This window comes from Pseudophryne corroboree, unplaced genomic scaffold (assembly GCF_028390025.1).
Source record: "Pseudophryne corroboree isolate aPseCor3 unplaced genomic scaffold, aPseCor3.hap2 scaffold_320, whole genome shotgun sequence".
Lineage (NCBI taxonomy): Eukaryota > Metazoa > Chordata > Amphibia > Anura > Myobatrachidae > Pseudophryne > Pseudophryne corroboree.
In genome coordinates this window covers 422,467-444,441 of record NW_026969881.1, presented here as the reverse complement: position 1 = coordinate 444,441, position 21,975 = coordinate 422,467, and the positions used below count along the sequence as shown (strand labels likewise).

At 46.5% G+C, this 21,975-nt stretch overlaps 1 pseudogene; it reads right to left on the bottom strand.

Moving 5' to 3' along the window:
• Positions 1-12,684: 12,684 nt before the first annotated feature.
• On the bottom strand, positions 12,685-12,863 carry LOC135017982 (U1 spliceosomal RNA; annotated as a pseudogene).
• Positions 12,864-21,975: the final 9,112 nt, after the last annotated feature.

Here is a 21,975-nt window from a genome sequence, read left to right as displayed (position 1 = left end):
GATAATTAAAACTCCCTTCCTTCGAAGGAGTATCATCATTTCGGCCATTACTTTGGTAAAGACCCGGGGTGCCGTGGACAAACCAAACGGCAGCGTCTGAAACTGATAGTGACAGTTCTGTACCACAAACCTGAGGTACCCTTGGTGAGAAGGGTAATTTGGGACATGGAGATAAGCATCCTTGATGTCCAGAGACACCATATAATCCCCTTCTTCCCGGTTTGCCATCACCGCTCTGAGTGACTCCATCTTGAATTTGAACCTTTGTATGTAAGTGTTCAAGGATTTCAGATTTAAATTAGGTCTCACCGAGCCGTCCGGCTTCGGTACCACAAACAGCGTGGAATAATACCCCTTTCCCTGTTGTAGGAGGGGTACCTTGATTATCACCTGCTGGGAATACAGCTTGTGAATGGCTTCCCATACCGCCTCCCTGTCGGAGGGAGACGTCGGTAAAGCAGACTTTAGGAAAACGGCGAAGGGGAGACGTCTCGAATTCCAATTTGTACCCCTGAGATACCACCTGAAGGATCCAGGGGTCCACCTGTGAGTGAGCCCACTGCACCCTGAAATTTATGAGACGGGCCCACACCGTTTCTGTTCCTGGGAACTGGCTGTTTGCTGCAGCCTTTTTCCTCTCCCTCTGCCTCGGGGCAGAAATGAGGAGCCTTTTGCCCGCTTGCCCTTATGGGGCCCAAAGGACTGCGCCTGATAATACGGCGTCTTCTTATGTTGAGAGGCTACCTGGGGTAAAAATGTGGATTTCCCAGCTGTTGCCGTGGCCACCAGGTCTGTTAGACCTACCCCAAATAACTCCTCCCTTTTATAAGGCGATACTTCCATATGCCTTTTGGAATCAGCATCACCTGACCACTGTCTTGTCCATAACCCTCTTCTGGCAGAAATGGACAGCGCACTTACTCTTGATGCCAGTCGGCAAATATCCCTCTGTGCATCACGCATATATAGAAAGCATCTTTTAAATGCTCTATAGTCAGTAATATACTGTCCCTATCTAGGGTATCAATATTGTCAGTCAGGGAATCCGACCAAGCCACCCCAGCACTGCACATCCAGGCTGAGGCGATTGCTGGTCGCAGTATCACACCCGTGTGAGTGTATATACATTTTAGGATATTTTACTGCTTTCTGTCAGCAGGTTCCTTAAGGGCGGCCGTATCCGGGGACGGTAGTGCCACCTGTTTAGACAAGCGTGTGAGCGCTTTATTCACCCTAGGGGGTGTTTCCCAATGTGCCCTATCCTCTGGCGGGAAGGGGTATGATGCTAATAACTTTTTAGGAATTAACAGTTTTTATCAGGGGAAACCCACGCATCATCACACACTTCATTTAATTCCTCAGATGCAGGAAAAACTACAGGCAGTTTTTTCTCACCCAACATAATACCCTTTTTAGTGGTACTGGTATTATCAGAAATGTGTAAAAACATTTTCCATAGCCTCAATCATGTAACGTGTGGCCCTACTGGAAGTCACATTCGTCTCTTAATCGTCGACACTGGAATCAGTATCCGTGTCGGCGTCTGTATCTGCCATCTGCGGTAACGGGCGTTTTAGAGCCCCTGATGGCTTTTGAGACACCTGGACAGGCACAGGCTGAGTAGCCGGCTGTCTCATGTCATCAATCTTTTGTAAAGAGCTGACACTGTCACGTAATTCCTTCCATAAGCTCAGCCACTCAGGTGTCGACTCCCTAGGGGGTGACAACTCCATTACAGGCAATTGCTCCGCCTCCACACCATTTTCCTCCTCATACATGTCGACACAATCGTACCGACACACAGCACACACACAGTGAATGCTCTGATAGAGGACAGGACCCCACTAGCCCTTTGGGGAGACAGAGGGAGAGTATGCCAGCACACACCAGAGCGCTAATAATATATATACAGGGATAACCTTATATAAGTGTTTTTCCCCTTATAGCTGCTGTATTGTTATACTACGCCTAATTAGTGCCCCCCTCTCTTTTTTAACCCCTTTCTGTAGTGTAGTAACTGCAGGGGAGAGCCAGGGAGCTTCCCTCCAACGGAGCTGTGAGAGAAAATGGCGCCAGTGTGCTGAGGAGATAGGCTCCGCCCCCTTCTCGGCGGCCTTTTCTCCCGTTTTTCTGTGGAATCTGGCAGGGGTTAAAATTCATCCATATAGCCCTGGGGGCTATATGTGATGTATTTTCGCCAGCCAAGGTGTTTCTATTGCTGCTCAGGGCGCCCCCCCCTAGCGCCCTGCACCCTCAGTGACCGAAGTGTGAAGTGTGTTGAGGAGCAATGGCGCACAGCTGCAGTGCTGTGCGCTACCTTGGTGAAGACAGGATGTCTTCTGCCGCCGATTTTCCGGACCTCTTCTTGCTTCTGGCTCTGTAAGGGGGCCGGCGGCGAGGCTCTGGGACCGAGCTCCGAGGCTGGGCCTGTGTTCGGTCCCTCTGGAGCTAATGGTGTCCAGTAGCCTAAGAAGCCCAATCCACTCTGCACGCAGGTGAGTTCGCTTCTTCTCCCCTTAGTCCCTCGATGCAGTGAGCCTGTTGCCAGCAGGTCTCACTGAAAATAAAAAACCTAAAACTAAACTTTCACTAAGAAGCTCAGGAGAGCCCCTAGTGTGCACCCTTCTCGGCCGGGCACAAAAATCTAACTGAGGCTTGGAGGATTGTCATAGGGGGAGGAGCCAGTGCACACCAGGTAGTCCTAAAGCTTTACTTTTGTGCCCAGTCTCCAGCGGAGCCGCTAATCCCCATGGTCCTTACGGAGTTCCCAGCATCCACTAGGACGTCAGAGAAACACTGATAGAGTACATTATATTTATGAATTAATTGCTTCCAGATTCTGCAGCAGCATCATCAGCACCACCAGTGTTACTCACAGTCACTTCACACTGACTGCTGCACAACACATCACTTAATTTCCGGGCCGCCCGCCACCTGGTGAAGAGACATGGGAGATGAAGGACCAGCAGTGCCACGTTGAGCGGAAGTATTGTGAATTAGTTACCCACACACTCCTTGTGACACCTGCTCCCCGTCTGCCCTCCCACCCGCCGCCTGCCGTCCGGAACCCGCACTGACAAGTAAGTCTCAGCAGAATGTGTCTGCCAGCAGCTCCCAGTCCCTCCTAGAGGAACACTGCCAGTGGTGTGGCGGCCGCGGCACACTAGGACTGAGAGACCGCAGCAGGAGGAAAGCACAGGTGGGCGGGAGGAGAGCATGGGCGGACATCACCATGTCACATTGCAAGGTGACGCCAGTCCCCCCAGTGAGGCCGCCGACGAATGCACTCAGCATAGTATTAGCAGCAGGCAGAGGGGGGTCGGGTGCAGCGGTGGTGGGAGGTACGGAAATGAGCTGCAGGCTAGGCTCCACCGATCACACACTCAGCGATCACTGTGCTACAGCAAGCGTGGCGTGCAGCGGTGCTGGACATGAGGGAGTGCCTGTGCGCACCAGGCACCCCCTGTACGCACGCCTATGCGCTACCACCACCCATATGCCACACTACATCACTATGCTACAGCCCTCCCATATGCTGCACTTCATAATTACACTATACCCCCCATACAACATACTACATCACCACACTACACTACTCACAATAAAATTAAAACATCCCAGTTCCTCATTCTTAATGAGCTCACGTGAGTTCTCTCCCCAACGGAGCTCCAGACCAAGTAACAATGAAGACACCAGCAGCGTGTAGGGGGCAGGCCTGGTCCACTTGTCAGGAGAGAGCAGTCACAGGAGGGTAAGAAGGGGGCGGGGCCTAGTCCTACAGACGGGAGAGAGCACAGACAGGAGAGAGCAAGGTACAGGGGTAGAAGGGGACGGAGCCTATTCTTACAGGCTTTCAAAATTCGACTTTAAAATTCGACATTTGACAAATTCGACTTTTCTGCAATGGTACAAATGCGGCAATTCGACAAAAGTATATTCAATTGAAGTTTGTAAATTCGACAACAGTGCTTTTAAACAGTAAATTCGTCATTTTCAATCCGCCACACTTTGCTGGCGGAATCTAATAAAAAAAATTTAAAAACATGTTTTTTTTTGCAGTTTTTTTTTTTTTGGTAATAGCATATCTATTTATATTAGAAGGGATTAGGTACTTGGTTTGTCTTTTTTGGAGGCACAAGTATTATTTATATATTTTTTAAAATATTATTTATTTTTTAAATGGAATGTGAAAAACCCGAAAAAAAAATTGCGTGGGTCCCCCCTCCAAAGCATAACCAGCCTCGGGCTCTTCGAGCCGGTCCTGGTTCTAAAAATCTGGGGGGAAAACGGACAGGGGATCCCCCGTATTTTTAAAACCAGCACCGGGCTCTGTGCCTGGTGCTGGTGCAAAAAATACGGGGAACAAAAAGAGTAGGGGTCCCCCGTATTTTTTACACCAGCATCGGGCTCCACTAGCTGGACAGATAATGCCACAGCCGGGGGTCACTTTTATACAGTGCCCTGCGGCCGTGGCATTAAATATCCAACTAGTCACCCCTGGCCGGGGTACCCTTGGGGAGTGGGGACCCCCAGCCACCCAAGGGCCAGGGGTGAAGCCCGAGGCTGTCCCCCCCATCCAAGGGCTGCGGATGGGAGGCTGATAGCCTTGAGAAAATTTAAATAATATTGTTTTTTCTAGTAGTACTACAAGTCCCAGCAAGCCTCCCCCGCAAGCTGGTACTTGGAGAACCACAAGTACCAGCATGCAGGAGAAAAACGGGCCCGCTGGTACCTGTAGTTCTACTGGGGAAAAAATACCCAAATAAAAACAGGACACAGACACCGTAAAAATTTAACTTTATTTCCCACCTGCCGACACACCCATACTTACCTATGTTGACATGAAGCAGTCGGTCCTCTTCTCCAAGTAGAATCCACGGGTACCTGAAAATAAAAGATAATTATACTCACCTGATCCAGGTTCCAGATTAAATCCACATACTTGGCAAAACAACAAACCGAACACCCGGACCAGACGGACTGAAAGGGGTCCCATGTTTACACATGGGATCCCTTTCCACGAATGCAGACATCCGAATCTCGCGAGAATCCGACAGCGGGATGATGACGTTCGTGCGCGCTCGGGCTAGCCGAGCAAGGCGGGAAGGTTCGAACCTGCCTCGGACCCGTGTAAAATGGGTGAAGTTCGGGGGGTTCGGATTCCGACGAACCGAACCCACTCATCACTAGTATGTACGTGAGTGTCAGGTGCCGTGCCCGTACATACGTGTCAGTGCCGTGCGTGTACGTACGTGTGTGTCAAGTGTCGTGCGTGTACGTGTGTGTGTGTGTCAGGTGGCGCGTACCTACATGTGTGTATGTCAGGTGCTGTGCATGTGTGTACGTACAGGCGTGTGTCAGGTGCCGCGCGTGTACGTACGTGTGTGTGTGTGCCAGGAGCCGCGCGTGTACATGCGTGTGGGTGTCAGGAGCCGTGCGTATACGTACATACGTGTAGGTGTCAGGTGCCGTGCGTATACGTACATACGTGTGTGTGTCAGGAGCCGCGCGTGTTCGTACATGTGTGTGTGTGTGTCAGGAGCCACGCGTGTGTGTGTGTGTGTGTCAGGAGCCGCGCGTGTTCGTACATGTGTGTCAGGTGCCGCACGTGTATGTGTGTGTGTGTGTGTTAAATTCCGCGTGTGTACGTACGTATGTGTGTGCCTGGAGCCGCGCGTGTACATACATGTGTGTGTGTGTCAGGTGCTGTACGTGTATGTGTGTGTCTCAGGTGCTGCACGTGTATATGTGTGTATCTCAGGTGCTGCATTTGTATGCGTCAGCTGCCACGTGGGTGTCAGGTGTTGAGCGTGTATGTGTTTGTGTCGCATCTGTATGTGTGTGACTGTCAGGTGCTGCACGTGTATGTGTGTGTCAGGTGCTGCATGTATATATGTGTGTGTTAGGTGCTGTTCATGTATGTGGGAGTGGCAGGTGCTACATGTGTATATATGTGTGAGTGGCAGGTGCTGCGTGTGTATACGAGTGTGTGTGAGGTGCTGCGAGTGTATGTGTGTGTTAGGTGCTCTGAGTGTATATGATTGTGTGTCAGGTGCTGTGCGTGTGTGCGTTAAATGCCACATGTATGTATGTATGTGTGTCAGGTGCTGCGTGTGTGTGTGGGTGTGTCAGGTGCTGCATGCCTGTGTGTGTGGGTGTGTCAGGTGCTGCATGTGTGTGTGTGTGTCTGTCAGGTGCTGCATGTGTGTGTCAGGTGCTGCATGTCTGCGTGTGTGTCAGGCGCTGCATGTCTGTGTCAGGTGCTGCGTGTGTGTGTGTCAGGTGCTGTGTGTGTGTGTGTGTCAGGTGCTGCGTATGTGTGTGTGTGTCAGGTGCTGCGTGTCTGTGTCAGGTGCTGCGTGTCTGCGTGTGTGTGTCAGGTGCTGCGTGTCTGCGTGTGTGTGTCAGGTGCTGCGTGTCTGCGTGTGTGTGTCAGGTGCTGCGTGTCTGCGTGTGTGTGTCAGGTGCTGCGTGTGTGTGTGTGTGTGTCAGGTGCTGCGTGTCTGCGTGTGTGTGTCAGGCGCTGCATGTCTGTGTGTCAGGTGCTGCGTGTGTGTGTGTCAGGTGCTGTGTGTGTGTGTCAGGTGCTGCGTGCCGTGTGCGTGTGTCAGGTGCGTGAGTGTGCGTGTGTCAGGTGCGTGAGTGTGTGTGTGTCAGGTGCGTGAGTGTGTGTGTGTGTGTCAGGTGCGTGAGTGTGTGTGTCAGGTGCGTGAGTGTGTGTGTGTCAGGCGTTGCGTGTCTGTGTGTGTCAGGCGCTGCGTGTCTGTGTGTGTAAGGCGCTGCGTGTGAGTGTGTGCGTGTGTGTCAGGTCCGTGTGAGTGTCAGGTGCTGCGTCTGTGTGTGTGTGTCAGGTGCTGCGTGTGTGCGTGTGTGTCAGGCGCTGCGTGTGCGTGTGTCAGGCGCTGCAGGGAGGGCGGGGGGGACGGACAGCAGGGAGGGCGGGGGGGGGACGGACACACAGCAGGGAGGGCGGGGGGAGAACGGACACACAGCAGAGAGGAGGAGGGGGGGTGGCCGGACACAGCGGGAGGAGGGGGGGTGGCCGGACACAGCGGGAGGAGGGGGGTGGCCGGACACAGCGGGAGGAGGGGGGGTGGCCGGACACAGCGGGAGGAGGGGGGGTGGCCGGACACAGCGGGAGGGGGGGGTGGCCGGACACAGCGGGAGGGGGGGTGGACGGACACAGCGAGAGGGGGGGGGTGGCCGGACACAGCGGGAGGGGGGGGGGGGGGCGGACACAGCGGGAGGAGGGGAGGGTGGCCGGACACAGCGGGAGGAGGGGAGGGTGGCCGGACACAGCGGGAGGAGGGGAGGGTGGCCGGACACACAGCAGGGAGGGCGCGGGGGGGAACACACTGCAGGGAGGAGGGGGGGGGACACACAGCAGGGAGGGCAAGGGGGGGGGGGGCGATGGACACACAGCAGGGGGGGGGAGGGAGACGGACACACAGCAGGGAGGGCAAGAGGGGGTGGGGGGGGTGACTGGTGACCATAGAGACCTTGATAAATACCGCATACTGCAGGGAGGGAGGGCCGGACACAGCGGGAGGAGGAGGAGGGAGGAGTGGCCGGACACAGCTGCCCGAGGCGCCTCCTACTGCCAGCCGCACCACAGACGCGGGGAGGAGACGCAGGCAGCCACCAGGGAAGGTCCGGCGGGCGGCCGGGCACACAGCGGGCGAGCGGGCGGGCGAGCGAGCGGGCGGGCGGGCGGGAGGGGAGGGTGGCCGGGCGGGCGGGAGGGGAGGGTGGCCGGACACGCGGGGGAGAAGTGGAAGCTGGGTACACAGCGGTGGGCTGCCTGACAGAACTCACCCAGTGCTACGATCTCCTCCCGCTTCATGGACCTCAATGAACTCACACGCCGGGAACCGCTGGCTGTCCTCCAGCAGCTCCACGTGACTCCTTCCCGCTCTGTCTCCTCGTGCCCAACTGCCAGAGCTACTCTCTGTACACCCCCTGCTGGCGGTCACTGCGCAGGCGCAACAAATTGAAATGCCCTATCTCTATAATGGGGCATATTTCTCTTAATTAAAAAAACCCTATAACTTTCTGAAAAACCACAACCCCAAAAGGCACTACACTGGGGCATACTCTATCTAGTAAAACAAACCCCAAGTCTTAATTCGTCCTCTATCCTGAGTTATGCCTTCCCAAAAAAATCTTCATTCACTCTATGGGAAAACGTTGTCAAAAAGCCACAGAGGGAGTGGCAGAAAAAAACTGACAGTTGGAACTTTAGCTTACTCCCAATTCCTCATTTTTTATTATTTTGCCCTGAAATTTGTCCTGCAGCAGCGGGTGACGATTCTACGCGTCCATGCCAAATTTCAGCTCAGTACGTCCAATCAGTTTTGAGGTGTAGCCCCTCAAACACCATGCCCCCATCTCAGAAGTTCCCTATGGGAGAATTCCGTTTGTTCGATTCAGCCCTTATAATTGACAGTATTGTTTTCTTTCAAAAATCCACTTAATTTTCTTTACCCGATTATTAAAATGGTAATTGACAAAAACAAACTACATTGTCACCAGAAGAGCAATACAAAATGTACAAGTGATATATTAAAATCATCTTTCCAGCTTGAATTTCAATGATGCATTGGGGCAACGATTTTGTGAGAAACATCTTCACCCTTAAATAAAGATTTTCTTAATTCCTTACCTGTGTGCTAATTAGATATCACCTTGTTTTCACATTAAACAGACTTCCACATGAGAAAGCAGCAAGGATGCAGTGGCGTTAATGTTTCCTGGTGTCAACCTGTATTATTTCAGTAGATATTGAAATGAGGATGCATCTTGCTGCCTTTCCAATGAAGCAAGTTTAATTTAGTAATAGGTGAAAAACCATCCCTACAAATATGTTAATCAGATACTTGGCTTTGTGGACACTTTTCAGAGAACAAATTAGTTAGCATAAAAATAAAGCCAGAAAATGAAGAGCTGTTTAATCACTCAATTGGATTTTTCTGCCAGCATATTTCTTTTTCTCTGCAACCCACTGCTAAATTGTGCTTCCTAGCTGTTTTTATAAAATCACTGAATCAAATCTAACTCTGATTACATCAGAGAAGGCCAGGTACCCTACACCATAACAGGGGGTTTGAAATTTTGACTTGTCTACTTAAAGATCACCAAAATCTGATAACAAGGTCAATTAAGTCCCTGGGTGGAATTGAACCACCAACCTTTTGATTAATAGCCTTACACACTAACTGATTGCGCCACAGCGACACTTTGCAAAAGTAGTTACTGACAAAGGCTAATAAGCATTCATCTAGAACGATTCCTAGAAACATTTTAAAAAGTCAATAATGTGGAGAGTTTTTGTAAGATGTTTCTTCCATCAACCAATGAAGAAACACATTGGTACTTTCCCATGATGAGTGAGTGCTTCAGGATCTCTTGCACTTACATGTGCAGCAGAGTACTGTAATGGAAGCATGCTGGGTCCATAACCCAGAGGTAGGCAGATTGAAACTATCCTCTGCTATATGCATTTTTTTTTTGTTAATTAAAGTAATCCAAAACTGGGATTGATATTTTTGCTCTTTTATTTTTACTTAAAGTACAATAACTTTTACCATTTTAATTTGTTTTAATAGTATATTGACAGTATTGTTTTCTTTCAAAAATCCAATTAATTTTCTTTACCCGATTATTAAAATGGTAATTGACAAAAACAAACTACATTGTCACCAGAAGAGCAATACAAAATGTACAAGTGATATATTAAAATCATCTTTCCAGCTTGAATTTCAATGATGCATTGGGGCAACGATTTTGTGAGAAACATCTTCACCCTTAAATAAAGATTTTCTTAATTCCTTACCTGTGTGCTAATTAGATATCACCTTGTTTTCACATTAAACAGACTTCCACATGAGAAAACAGCAAAGATGCAGTGGCGTTAATGTTTCCTGGTGTCAACCTGTATTATTTCCGTAGATATTGAAATGAGGATGCATCTTGCTGCCTTTCCAATGAAGCAAGTTTAATTTAGTAATAGATGAAAAACCATCCCTACAAAGATGTTAATCAGATACTTGGCTTTGTGGACACTTTTCAGAGAACAAATTTGTTATCATAAAAATAAAGCCAGAAAATGAAGAGCTGTTTAATCACTCAATTGGATTTTTTTGCCAGCATATTTCTTTTTCTCTGCAACCCACTGCTAAATTGTGCTTCCTAGCTATTTTTATAAAATCACTGAATCAAATCTAACTCTGATTACATCAGAGAAGGCCAGGTACCCTACACCATAACAGGGGTTTTTGAAATTTTGACTTGTCTACTTAAAGATCAACAAAATCTGATAACAAGGTCGTTTACGTCCCTGGGTGGGATTGAACCACCAACCTTTTGGTTAATTGCCGTACACACTAACTGATTGCGCCACAGCGATACTTTTCAAAAGTACATACTGACAAAGGCTAATAAGCATTCATCTAGAACGTTTCCTATAAAAACTTTAAATAGTCAATAATCTGGAGAGTTTTTGTAAGATGTTTCTTCCATCAACCAATGAAGAAACACATTGGTACTTTCCCATGATGAGTGAGTGCTTCAGGATCTCTTGCACTTACATGTGCAGCAGAGTACTGTAATGGAAGCATGCTGGGTCCATAACCCAGAGGTAGGCAGATTGAAACTATCCTCTGCTATATGCATTTTTTTTGTTAATTAAAGTAATCCAAAACTGGGATTGACATTTTTGCTCTTTTATTTTTACTTAAAGTACAATAACTTTTACCATTTTAATTTGTTTTAATAGTATATTGACAGTATTGTTTTCTTTCAAAAATCCAATTAATTTTCTTTACCCGATTATTAAAATGGTAATTGACAAAAACAAACTACATTGTCACCAGAAGAGCAATACAAAATGTACAAGTGATATATTAAAATCATCTTTCCAGCTTGAATTTCAATGATGCATTGGGGCAACGATTTTGTGAGAAACATCTTCACCCTTAAATAAAGATTTTCTTAATTCCTTACCTGTGTGCTAATTAGATATCACCTTGTTTTCACATTAAACAGACTTCCACATGAGAAAACAGCAAAGATGCAGTGGCGTTAATGTTTCCTGGTGTCAACCTGTATTATTTCCGTAGATATTGAAATGAGGATGCATCTTGCTGCCTTTCCAATGAAGCAAGTTTAATTTAGTAATAGATGAAAAACCATCCCTACAAAGATGTTAATCAGATACTTGGCTTTGTGGACACTTTTCAGAGAACAAATTTGTTATCATAAAAATAAAGCCAGAAAATGAAGAGCTGTTTAATCACTCAATTGGATTTTTCTGCCAGCATTTTTCTTTTTCTCTGCAACCCACTGCTAAATTGTGCTTCCTAGCTGTTTTTTTATAAAATCACTTAATCAAATCTAACTCTGATTACATCAGAGAAGGCCAGGTACCCTACACCATAAGAGGGGGTTTGCAATTTTGACTTGTCTACTTAAATATCACCAAAATCTGATCACAAGGTCAATTACGTCCCTGGGTGGGATTAAACCACGAACCACATGTGGAAGTCTGTTTAATGTGAAAACAAGGTGATATCTAATTAGCACACAGGTAAGGAATTAAGAAAATCTTTATTTAAGGGTGAAGATGTTTCTCACAAAATCGTTGCCCCAATGCATCATTGAAATTCAAGCTGGAAAGATGATTTTAATATATCACTTGTACATTTTGTATTGCTCTTCTGGTGACAATGTAGTTTGTTTTTGTCAATTACCATTTTAATAATCAGGTAAAGAAAATTAATTGGATTTTTGAAAGAAAACAATACTGTCAATATACTATTAAAACAAATTAAAATGGTAAAAGTTATTGTACTTTAAGTAAAAATAAAAGAGCAAAAATATCAATCCCAGTTTTGGATTACTTTAATTAACAAAGAAAAATGCATATAGCAGAGGATAGTTTCAATCTGCCTACCTCTGGGTTATGGATTATGGACCCAGCACTTCCATTACAGTACTCTGCTGCACATGTAAGTGCAAAAGATCCTGAAGCACTCACTCATCATGGGAAAGTACCAATGTGTTTCTTCATTGGTTGATGGAAGAAACATCTTACAAAAACTCTCCACATTATTGACTTTTTAAAATGTTTCTAGGAATCGTTCTAGATGAATGCTTATTAGCCTTTGTCAGTATGGACTTTTGCAAAGTGTTGCTGTGGCGCAATCAGTAAGGCTATTAACCAAAAGGTTGGTGGTTCAATCCCACCCAGGGACTTAATTGACCTTGTTATCAGATTTTGGTGATCTTTAAGTAGACAAGTCAAAATTTCAAACCCCCTGTTATGGTGTAGGGTACCTGGCCTTCTCTGATGTAATCAGAGTTAGATTTGATTCAGTGAATTTATAAAAACAGCTAGGAAGCACAATTTAGCAGTGGGTTGCAGAGAAAAAGAAATATGCTGGCAGAAAAATCCAATTGAGTGATTAAACAGCTCTTCATTTTCTGGCTTTATTTTATGCTAACAAATTTGTGCTCTGAAAAGTGTCCACAAAGCCAAGTATCTGATTAACACCTTTGTAGGGATGGTTTTTCACCTATTATTAAATTAAACTTGCTTCATTGGAAAGGCAGCAAGTGATGTCATCCAAGCAGTGGGTCAAAGTTGGCTTCAAACCTCGTCTGCTTATGAAAAGAGAAAAGGGGTATGCAGGGCATGGCGGCCTTTTGCGGTGCTTGGATGACCCCTAGTTCGCATTAAATAATGCAGTCGAGTTTCCCACATTTGGGGAAATCACAGGGGTCAGCATACCCAGAATGCAATGAATGAACCGCTCCCTGGGAGAACAGTCTTCATGACCATGGTATCTCCTATGCAAAATAAGTATGATTTGGGATAGGGCTGGGGAGGGCCTCTGCTCAGGCACATCTCTGTCAAGTAAAGGAGATTCAACTGAGGCAGCACAAGGGAACTCTCATCTGGGGACAACAACTGCAGGGAGAACACATATTTTCAGATGAACATGGGAGGGCAGAAGGCTGCCTAATACTGAAGCACCCCCAAACAACAAACCAAATGCAACAACTAGTGCAAGCATTCCTGGGGGAAGGCCTGCAGCAGATGGATTTGCATATGGCGATGTCATCCAAGCAGTGGGTCAAAGTTGGCTTCAACCCTCGTCTGCATATGAAAAGAGAAAAGGGGCGTGCAGGGCATGGCGGCCTTTTGCGGCACTTGGATGACCCCTAGTTCACATTTCTTGCAGCAGCTGGGCACTGTAACAGCTCCAGAGCTGCTCTGTATGGCAAGTAAAAGGGTGTGGGCCCTGCAGCACTACCTGTAGTTCGCATTGTGCGAGACCCCTAGTTCGCATTAAACACCCCCACCCTCCTTCGGTGTGGGGCTCATGTTGGCCATGCCCCAGCCCCTGAAGCATTCACGCTGATTTCTTGCAGCAGCTGGGCACTGTAACAGCTCAAGAGCTGCTCTGTAAGGCAAGTAAAAGGGTGTGGGCCCTGCAGCACTACCTGTAGTTTGCATTGTGCTTTGGAAGGCACAAAGTAAGCAGACGGGAGGAGAAGTCAGGATAGTGCACAAGGGTATAGACGGGAGGGGCTCAAGAAAAAAGAAGTGGAAACAGACAGCAAACTAGGCTTCCAATGCACAATGCAAACTACAGGTAGTGCTGCAGGGCCCACACCCTTTTACTTGCCTTACAGAGCAGCTCTGGAGCTGTTTAATCACTCAATTGGATTTTTCTGCCAGCATAATTTTTCTCTTACGTCCTAGAGGATGCTGGGGACTCCGTAAGGACCATGGGGGATAGACGGGCTCCGCAGGAGACATGGGCACTTTAAGAAAGACTTTAGATCTGGGTGTGCACTGGCTCCTCCCTCTATGCCCCTCCTCCAGACCTCAGTTTACTACTGTGCCCAGAGGAGACTGGGTGCTTTTCAGGGAGCTCTCCTGAGTTTCCTGACAGAAAGTATATTTGTTAGATTTTTTTATTTTCAGGGAGCCTGCTGGCAACAGACTCTCTGCATCGAGGGGCGGAGGGGAGAGATGCACACCTACTTCTGTGAGTTGATAGGCTCTGCTTCTTAGGCTACTGTACAGCATTAGCTCCAGAGGGATCGGTACGCAGGTCTCACCCTCGCCGTCCGTCCCAGCGCCGCGCCGCCGTCCCCCTCGCAGAGCCGGAAGATAGAAGCCGGGTGAGTATGAGAAGAAAAGAAGACTTCAGAGGCGGCGGAAGACTTCATGATCTTCACTGAGGTAACGCACAGCAGTAAAGCTGTGCTCCATTGCTCCCATACACCTCTCACACGGCAGTCAGTGTAAGGGTGAAGGGCGCAGGGGGGACGCCCTGGGCAGCAATATAGACCTCTCTTTGGCAAATTAAATATATATGCAGCTAGGCACTGTATATATATATATAAGAGCCCCCGCCATTTTTTTACTATATTTGAGCGGGACAGAAGCCCGTCGCTGAGGGGGTGGGGCTTCTCCCTCAGCACTCACCAGCGCCATTTTCTCCACGGCACCGCTGAGGGGAAGCTCCACGGACTCTCCCCTGCTTATACCACGGTAGAAAGAGGGTCTTAAAGAAGAGGGGGGCACATAATTAGGCGCATATATATATGGAAATACAGCGCTACTGGGTAAACATAAAATTATTGTGTTTTTTTCCTGGGTCATATAGCGCTGGGGTGTGTGCTGGCATACTCTCTCTCTCTGTCTCTCCAAAGGGCCTTGTTGGGGAACTGTCCTCAGATAAGAGGATTCCCTGAGTGTATGGTGTGTCGGTACACGTGTGTCGACATGTCTGAGGTAGAAGGCTCTCCTAGAGAGGAGCAGGAGCAAATTAATGTGGTGTCTCCATCGACAACGCCGACACCTGACTGGATGGATATGTGGAATGTTTTAAGTGCTAATGTAAACTTATTACACAAGAGATTAGACAAAGCTGAAGCTAGGGAACAGTCAGGGAGTCAACCCATGCCTGTCCCTATGTCGCAGGGACCTTCGGGTCTCAAAAGCGCCCACTATCCCAAATAGTTGACACAGATACCGACACGGATTCTGACTCCAGTGTCGACTACTATGATGCAAAGTTACAGCCAAAATTGGCTAAATGTATTCGATATATGATTATTGCACTAAAAGATGTTTTGCACATCACAGAGTCCCCTGTCCCTGACACGAGGGTACACATGTATAAGGGAAAGAAACCTGAGATAACCTTTCCCCCCTCACATGAGTTGAACGAATTATGTGAAAAAGCTTGGGAATCTCCAGACAAAAAGCTGCAGATTCCCAAAAGGATTCTTATGGCGTATCCTTTCCCGCCAATGGACAGGATACGGTGGGAATCCTCCCCTAGGGTGGATAAAGCATTGACACGCTTATCCAAAAAGGTAGCGCTGCCATCCCAGGATACGGCTACCATCAGGGACCCTGCTGACCGCAAGCAGGAGGTTACCCTAAAGTCCATTTACACACATTCTGGTACCTTACTCAGACCGGCAATTGCGTCGGCCGGGGTTGTAGCGCGGTGGCAGCATGGACAGATACCTTATCAGCAGAGATTGAGACCCTAGATAAGGATGCTATGTTATTGACCATAGGGCATATAAAAGATGCTGTCCTATATATGAGAGATGCTCAAAGTGACATTAGTCTACTGGGTTCTAGAATAAACGCTATGTCGATTTCTGCTAGATGAGTCCTATGGACCCGGCAATGGACAGGTGATGCCGACTCAAAAAGGCATATGGAGGTTTTACCTTACAGGGGTGAGGAATTGTTTGGGGAAGGTCTCTCGGACCTAGTCTCCACAGCTACAGCTGGTAAATCAAATTTTTTGCCTTATATTCCCTCACAGCCTAAGAAAGCACCACATTATCAAATGCAGTCCTTTCGATCACAGAGAAACAAGAAAGTACGAGGTGCGTCGTTTCTTGCCAGAGGTAAGGGCAGAGGGAAGAAGCTGCACAACACAGCTAGTTCCCAGGAACAGAAGTCCTCCCCGGCCTCTACAAAATCCACTGCATGACGCTGGGGCTCCACTAAAGGAGTCCGCCCAGTTGGGGGCACGTCTTCGAGTTTTCAGCCACATCTGGGTTCATTCGCAGGTGGATCCCTAGGCAATAGAAATTGTTTCTCAGGGTTACAAGCTGAAATTCGAAGAGGTGCCTCCTCGCCGGTTTTTCAAATCGGCCCTACCATCTTCTCCCCAGGAAAGGGAGATAGTGTTAAATGCAATTCACAAATTGTATCTTCAACAGGTGGTGGTCAAGGTTCCCCTGCTTCAACAAGGAAAGGGAAATTATTCGACCCTGTTTGTAGTCCCAAAACCGGACGGTTTGGTCAGACCCATATTAAATTTAAAATCCCTGAACCTATACTTGAAAAGGTTCAAGTTCAAGATGGAATCGCTAAGAGCGGTCATCGCCAGCCTAGAAGGGGGGGATTTTATGATATCTCTGGACATAAAGGATGCATACCTTCATGTACTCATTTATCCACCTCATCAGGCGTACCTAAGATTTGCGGTACAGTATTGTCATTACCAATTTCAGACGTTGCCGTTTGGTCTCTCCAGAATTTTCTCCAAGAATTTTCACCAAGGTAATGACGGAAATTATGGTGCTCCTGCGAAAGCAAGGTGTCACAATTATCCCGTACTTGAACGATCTCCTCATAAAAGCGAGATCAAGAGAGCAGTTGCTGAACAGCGTATAACTTTCACTGAAGGTGTTACAGCAACACGGCTGGATTCTCAATATCCCGAAGTCGCAGTTGGTTCCTACGACTCGTCTGACTTTGCTTGGGCATTATTCTGGATACGGACCAGAAAAGGGTTTATCTTCCGATAGAAAAGGCCCAGGAACTCATGACTCTGGTCAGGAACCTATTGAAACCAAAACAGGTGTCAGTGCATCACTGCACTCGAGTCCTGGGAATGATGGTGGCATCATACGAGGCCATTCCCTTCGGCAGGTTCTATGCGAGGATCTTGCAATGGGACCTACTGGACAAGTGGTCCGGGTCACATCTACAGATTCATCAGTTGATCACCCTGTCCCCCAGGGCCAGGGTATCTCTCCTGTGGTGGCTGCAGAGTGCTCACCTTCTAGAGGGCCGCAGGTTCGGCATTCAGGACTGGATCCTGGTGACCACGAACGCGAGCCTCCGAGGTTGGGGAGCAGCCACACAGGGAAGAAATTTCCAAGGTCTTTGGTCAAGTCAGGAGACTTGTCTTCACATCAACATCCTGGAGCTAAGGGCCATATACAACGCCCTATGTCAAGCGGAGACCTTACTTCGCGACCAACCAGTTCTGATCCAGTCAGACAACGTCACCGCAGTAGTTCATGTAAACCGCCAAGGCGGCACAAGGAGCAGAGTGGCGATGGCGGAAGCCACCAGAATTCTTCGCTGGACGGAGAATCATGTAAGCGCACTGTCAGCAGTGTTCATTCCGGGAGTGGACAACTGGGAAGCAGACTTCCTCAGCAGACACAACCTACATCCAGGAGAGTGGGGACTCCATCAGGAAGTCTTCGCACAGATTGCAAGTCGGTGGGGACTGTTCCAGATAGACATGATGGCGTCCCGCCTCAACAAAAAGCTACAGAGGTATTGCACCAGGTCAAGAGACCCTCAGGCAGTAGCTGTAGACGCCCTAGTGACACCGTGGGTGTTCCGGTCGGTCTATGTATTTCCTCCTCTACCTCTCATACCCAAGGTGTTGATAATAGTAAGAAAAAGAGGAGTAAGAACAATTCTCATTGTTTCAGATTGGCCGCGAAGGACCTGGTATCCAGATCTGCAGGAAATGCTCACAGAAGATCCGTGGCCACTTCCTCTAAGACAGGACCTGTTGCAACAGGGGCCCTGTCTGTTCCAAGACTTACCGCGGCTGCGTTTGACGGCATGGCGGTTGAACGCCGGATCCTAGCGGAAAAGGGTATTCCAGATGAGGTCATTCCTACGCTAATAAAGGCTAGGAAGGACGTGACATCTAAACATTATCACTGTATATGGCGAAAATATGTTTCTTGGTGTGAGGTCAGGAATGCTCATACGGAAGAATTCCACCTGGGCCACTTCCTTCACTTCCTACAAACTGGAGTGAATTTGGGCCTAAAATTAGGCTCTATTAAGGTTCAGATTTTGGCCTTATCCATTTTCTTTCAAAAGGAATTGGCCTCTCTTCCTGAAGTAAGTACAAACTTTTGTGAAGGGAGTACTGCATATTCAGCCTCCTTTTGTACCTCCGGTGGTCCCTTGGGACCTTAACGTGGTGTTAAGGTTATGGTTTGAACCACTTAAAATGGTGGAGTTTAAATATCTCACTTGGAAGGTGGTCATGTTATTAGCCTTGGCTTCCGCTAGGCGAGTGTCGGAATTAGCAGCTTTATCACATAAAATCCCCTATCTGGTTTTCCATATGGATAGAGCGGAATTGCAGACCCGTCCTCAATTCCTGCTAAAAGTGGACTCATCCTTTCATATGAACCAACCTATCGTGATGCCTGTGGCTACGCGTGACTTGGAGGATTCCGAGTCCCTTGATGTGGTCAGGGCTTTGAAAATTTACGTGGCCAGAACGGCTAGAGTCAGAAAAACAGAAGCACTGTTTGTCCTGTATGCAGCCAACAAGATTGGCACCCCTGCTTCAAAGCAGACTATTGCTCTCTGGATCTGTAACACGATTCAGCAGGCGCATTCTATGGCGGGATTGCCGTTGCCTAATTCAGTCAAGGCCCATTCCACTAGGAAGGTGGGCTCTTCTTGGGCAGCTGCCCGAGGGGTCTCGGCACTACAGCTGTGCCGAGCTGCTACTTGGTCGGGTTCAAACACCTTTGCAAAGTTCTATAAGTTTGATACCCTGGCTGAGGAGGACCTCCTGTTTGCTCAATCGGTGCTGCAGAGTCATCCGCAGGAGCCCGTTTGGGAGCTTTGGTATAATCCCCATGGTCCTTACGGAGTCCCCAGCATCCTCTAGGACGTAAGAGAAAATAAGATTTTAAACCTACCGGTAAATCTTTTTCTCGTAGTCCGTAGAGGATGCTGGGTGCCCGTCCCAAGTGCGGACTACTTCTGCAAGACTTGTATATAGTTATTGCTTACATAAGGGTTATATGTTAGTTTTCATCGGTCTTGGACTGATGCTATGTTGTTTTCATACTGTTAACTGGGTAGTATATCACAAGTTATACGGTGTGATTGGTGTGGCTGGTATGAATCTTGACCTTGGATTAACAAAAATCCTTTCCTCGTACTGTCCGTCTCCTCTGGGCACAGTTTCTCTAACTGAGGTATGGAGGAGGGGCATAGAGGGAGGAGCCAGTGCACACCCAGATCTAAAGTCTTTCTTAAAGTGCCCATGTCTGCTGCGGAGCCCGTCTATCCCCCATGGTCCTTACGGAGTCCCCATCATCCTCTACGGACTACGAGAAAAAATTTTTACCGGTAGGTTTAAAATGTTATTTTTTTCTCTGCAACCCACTGCTAAATTGTGCTTCCTAGCTGTTTTTTATAAAATCACTTAATTAAATCTAACTCTGATTATGTCAGAGAAGGCCAGGTACCCTACACCATAAGAGGGGGTTTGAAATTTTGACTTGTCTACTTAAAGATCACCAAAATCTGATCACAAGGTCAATTACATCCCTGGGTGGGATTGAACCACCAACCTTTTGGTTAATAGCCCATGTAAGTGAAAGAGATCCTGAAGCACTCACTCATCATGGGAAAGTACCAATGTGTTTCTTACAAAAATTCTCCAGATTATTGACTTTTTAAAGTTTTTCTAGGAAACGTTCTAGATGAATGCTTATTAGCCTTTGTCAGTATCTACTTTTGCAAGGTGTCTATGTGGCGCAATCGGTTAGCATGTTTGGCTTTTAACCAAAAGGTTGGTGGTTCAATCCCACCCAGGGATGTATTTGACCTTGTAATCAGATTTTGGTGATCTTTAAGTAGACAAGTCAAAATTTCAAACCCCCTCTTATGGTGTAGGGTACCTGGCCTTCTCTGATGTAATCAGAGTTAGATTTGATTAAGTGATTTTATAAAAAAACAGCTAGGAAGCACAATTTAGCAGTGGGTTGCAGAGAAAAAAAATTATGCTGGCAGAAAAGTCCAATTGAGTGACGAAACAGCTCTTCATTTTCTGATTTTATGTTTATGCTAACAAATTTGCTCTATGAAAAGTGTCCACAAAGCCAAGTCTCTGATTAACACCTTTGTAGGAATGGTTTTTCACCTATTACTGAATTAAACTTGCTTCATTGGAAAGGCAGCAAGATGCATCCTCATTTCAATGTCTACTGAAATAATACAGGTTGACACCAGGAAACATAAACGTCACTGCATCCTTGCTGCTTCCTCATGGGGAAGTCTGTTTAATGTGAAAACAAGGTGATATCTAATCAGCACACAGGTAAGGAATTAAGAAAATCTTTCTTTATGGGTGAAGATGTTTCTCACAAAATTGTTGTACCAAAGCATCATTGAATTTCAAGCTGGAAAGATGATTTTAATATATCACTTGTACATTTTGTACTGCTCTTCTGGTGACAATGTAGTTTGTTTTTGTCAATTACCATTTTAATAATAGGGTAAAGAAAATTAAGTGGATTTTTGAAAGAAAACAATACTGTCAATATACTATTAAAACAAATTAAAATGGTAAAAGTTATTGTACTTTAAGTAAAAATAAAAGAGCCAAAATATCAATCCCAGTTTTGGATTACTTTAATTAACAAAAAACAATGCATATAGCAGAGGATAGTTTCAATCTGCCTATCTCTGGGTTATGGGCCCAGCATGCTTCCGTTGCAGTACTTTGCTGCTCATGTAAGTGCAAGAGATCCTGAAGCACTCACTCATCATGGGAAAGTACCAATGTGTTTCTTACAAAAACTCTCCAGATTATTGACTTTTTAAAGTTTTTCTGGGAAACGTTCTAGATGAATGCTTATTAGCCTTTGTCAGTATATACTTTTACGAGGTGTCTCTGTGGTGCAATCGGTTAGCATGTTTGGCTATTAACCAAAAGGTTGGTGGTTCAATCCCACCCATGGATGTAATTGACCTTGTGATTAGATTTTGGTAATCTTTAAGTAGACAAGTCAAAATGTCAAACTCCCTCTTATGGTGTAGGGTACCTGGCCTTCTCTGATGTAATCAGAGTTAGATTTGATTAAGTGATTTTATAAAAAACAGCTAGGAAGCACAATTTAGCAGTGGGTTGCAGAGAAAAAAAATTATGCTGGCAGAAAAGTCCAATTGAGTGATTAAACAGCTCTTCATTTTCTGATTTTATGTTTATGCTAACAAATTTGCTCTCTGAAAAGTGTCCACAAAGCCAAGTCTCTGATTAACACCTTTGTAGGAATGGTTTTTCACCTATTACTGAATTAAACTTGCTTCATTGGAAAGGCAGCAAGATGCATCCTCATTTCAATGTCTACTGAAATAATACAGGTTGACACCAGGAAACATAAACGTCACTGCATCCTTGCTGCTTCCTCATGGGGAAGTCTGTTTAATGTGAAAACAAGGTGATATCTAATCAGCACACAGGTAAGGAATTAAGAAAATCTTTCTTTATGGGTGAAGATGTTTCTCAAAAAATTGTTGCACCAAAGCATCATTGAAATTCAAGTGGAAAGATGATTTTAATATATCACTTGTACATTTTGTACTGCTCTTCTGGTGACAATGTAGTTTGTTTTTGTCAATTACCATTTTAATAATAGGGTAAAGAAAATTAAGTGGATTTTTGAAAGAAAACAATACTGTCAATATACTATTAAAACAAATTAAAATGGTAAAAGTTATTGTACTTTAAGTAAAAATAAAAGAGCCAAAATATCAATCCCAGTTTTGGATTACTTTAATTAACAAAAAACAATGCATATAGCAGAAGATAGTTTCAATCTGCCTACCTCTGGGTTATGGGCCCAGCATGCTTCCGTTGCAGT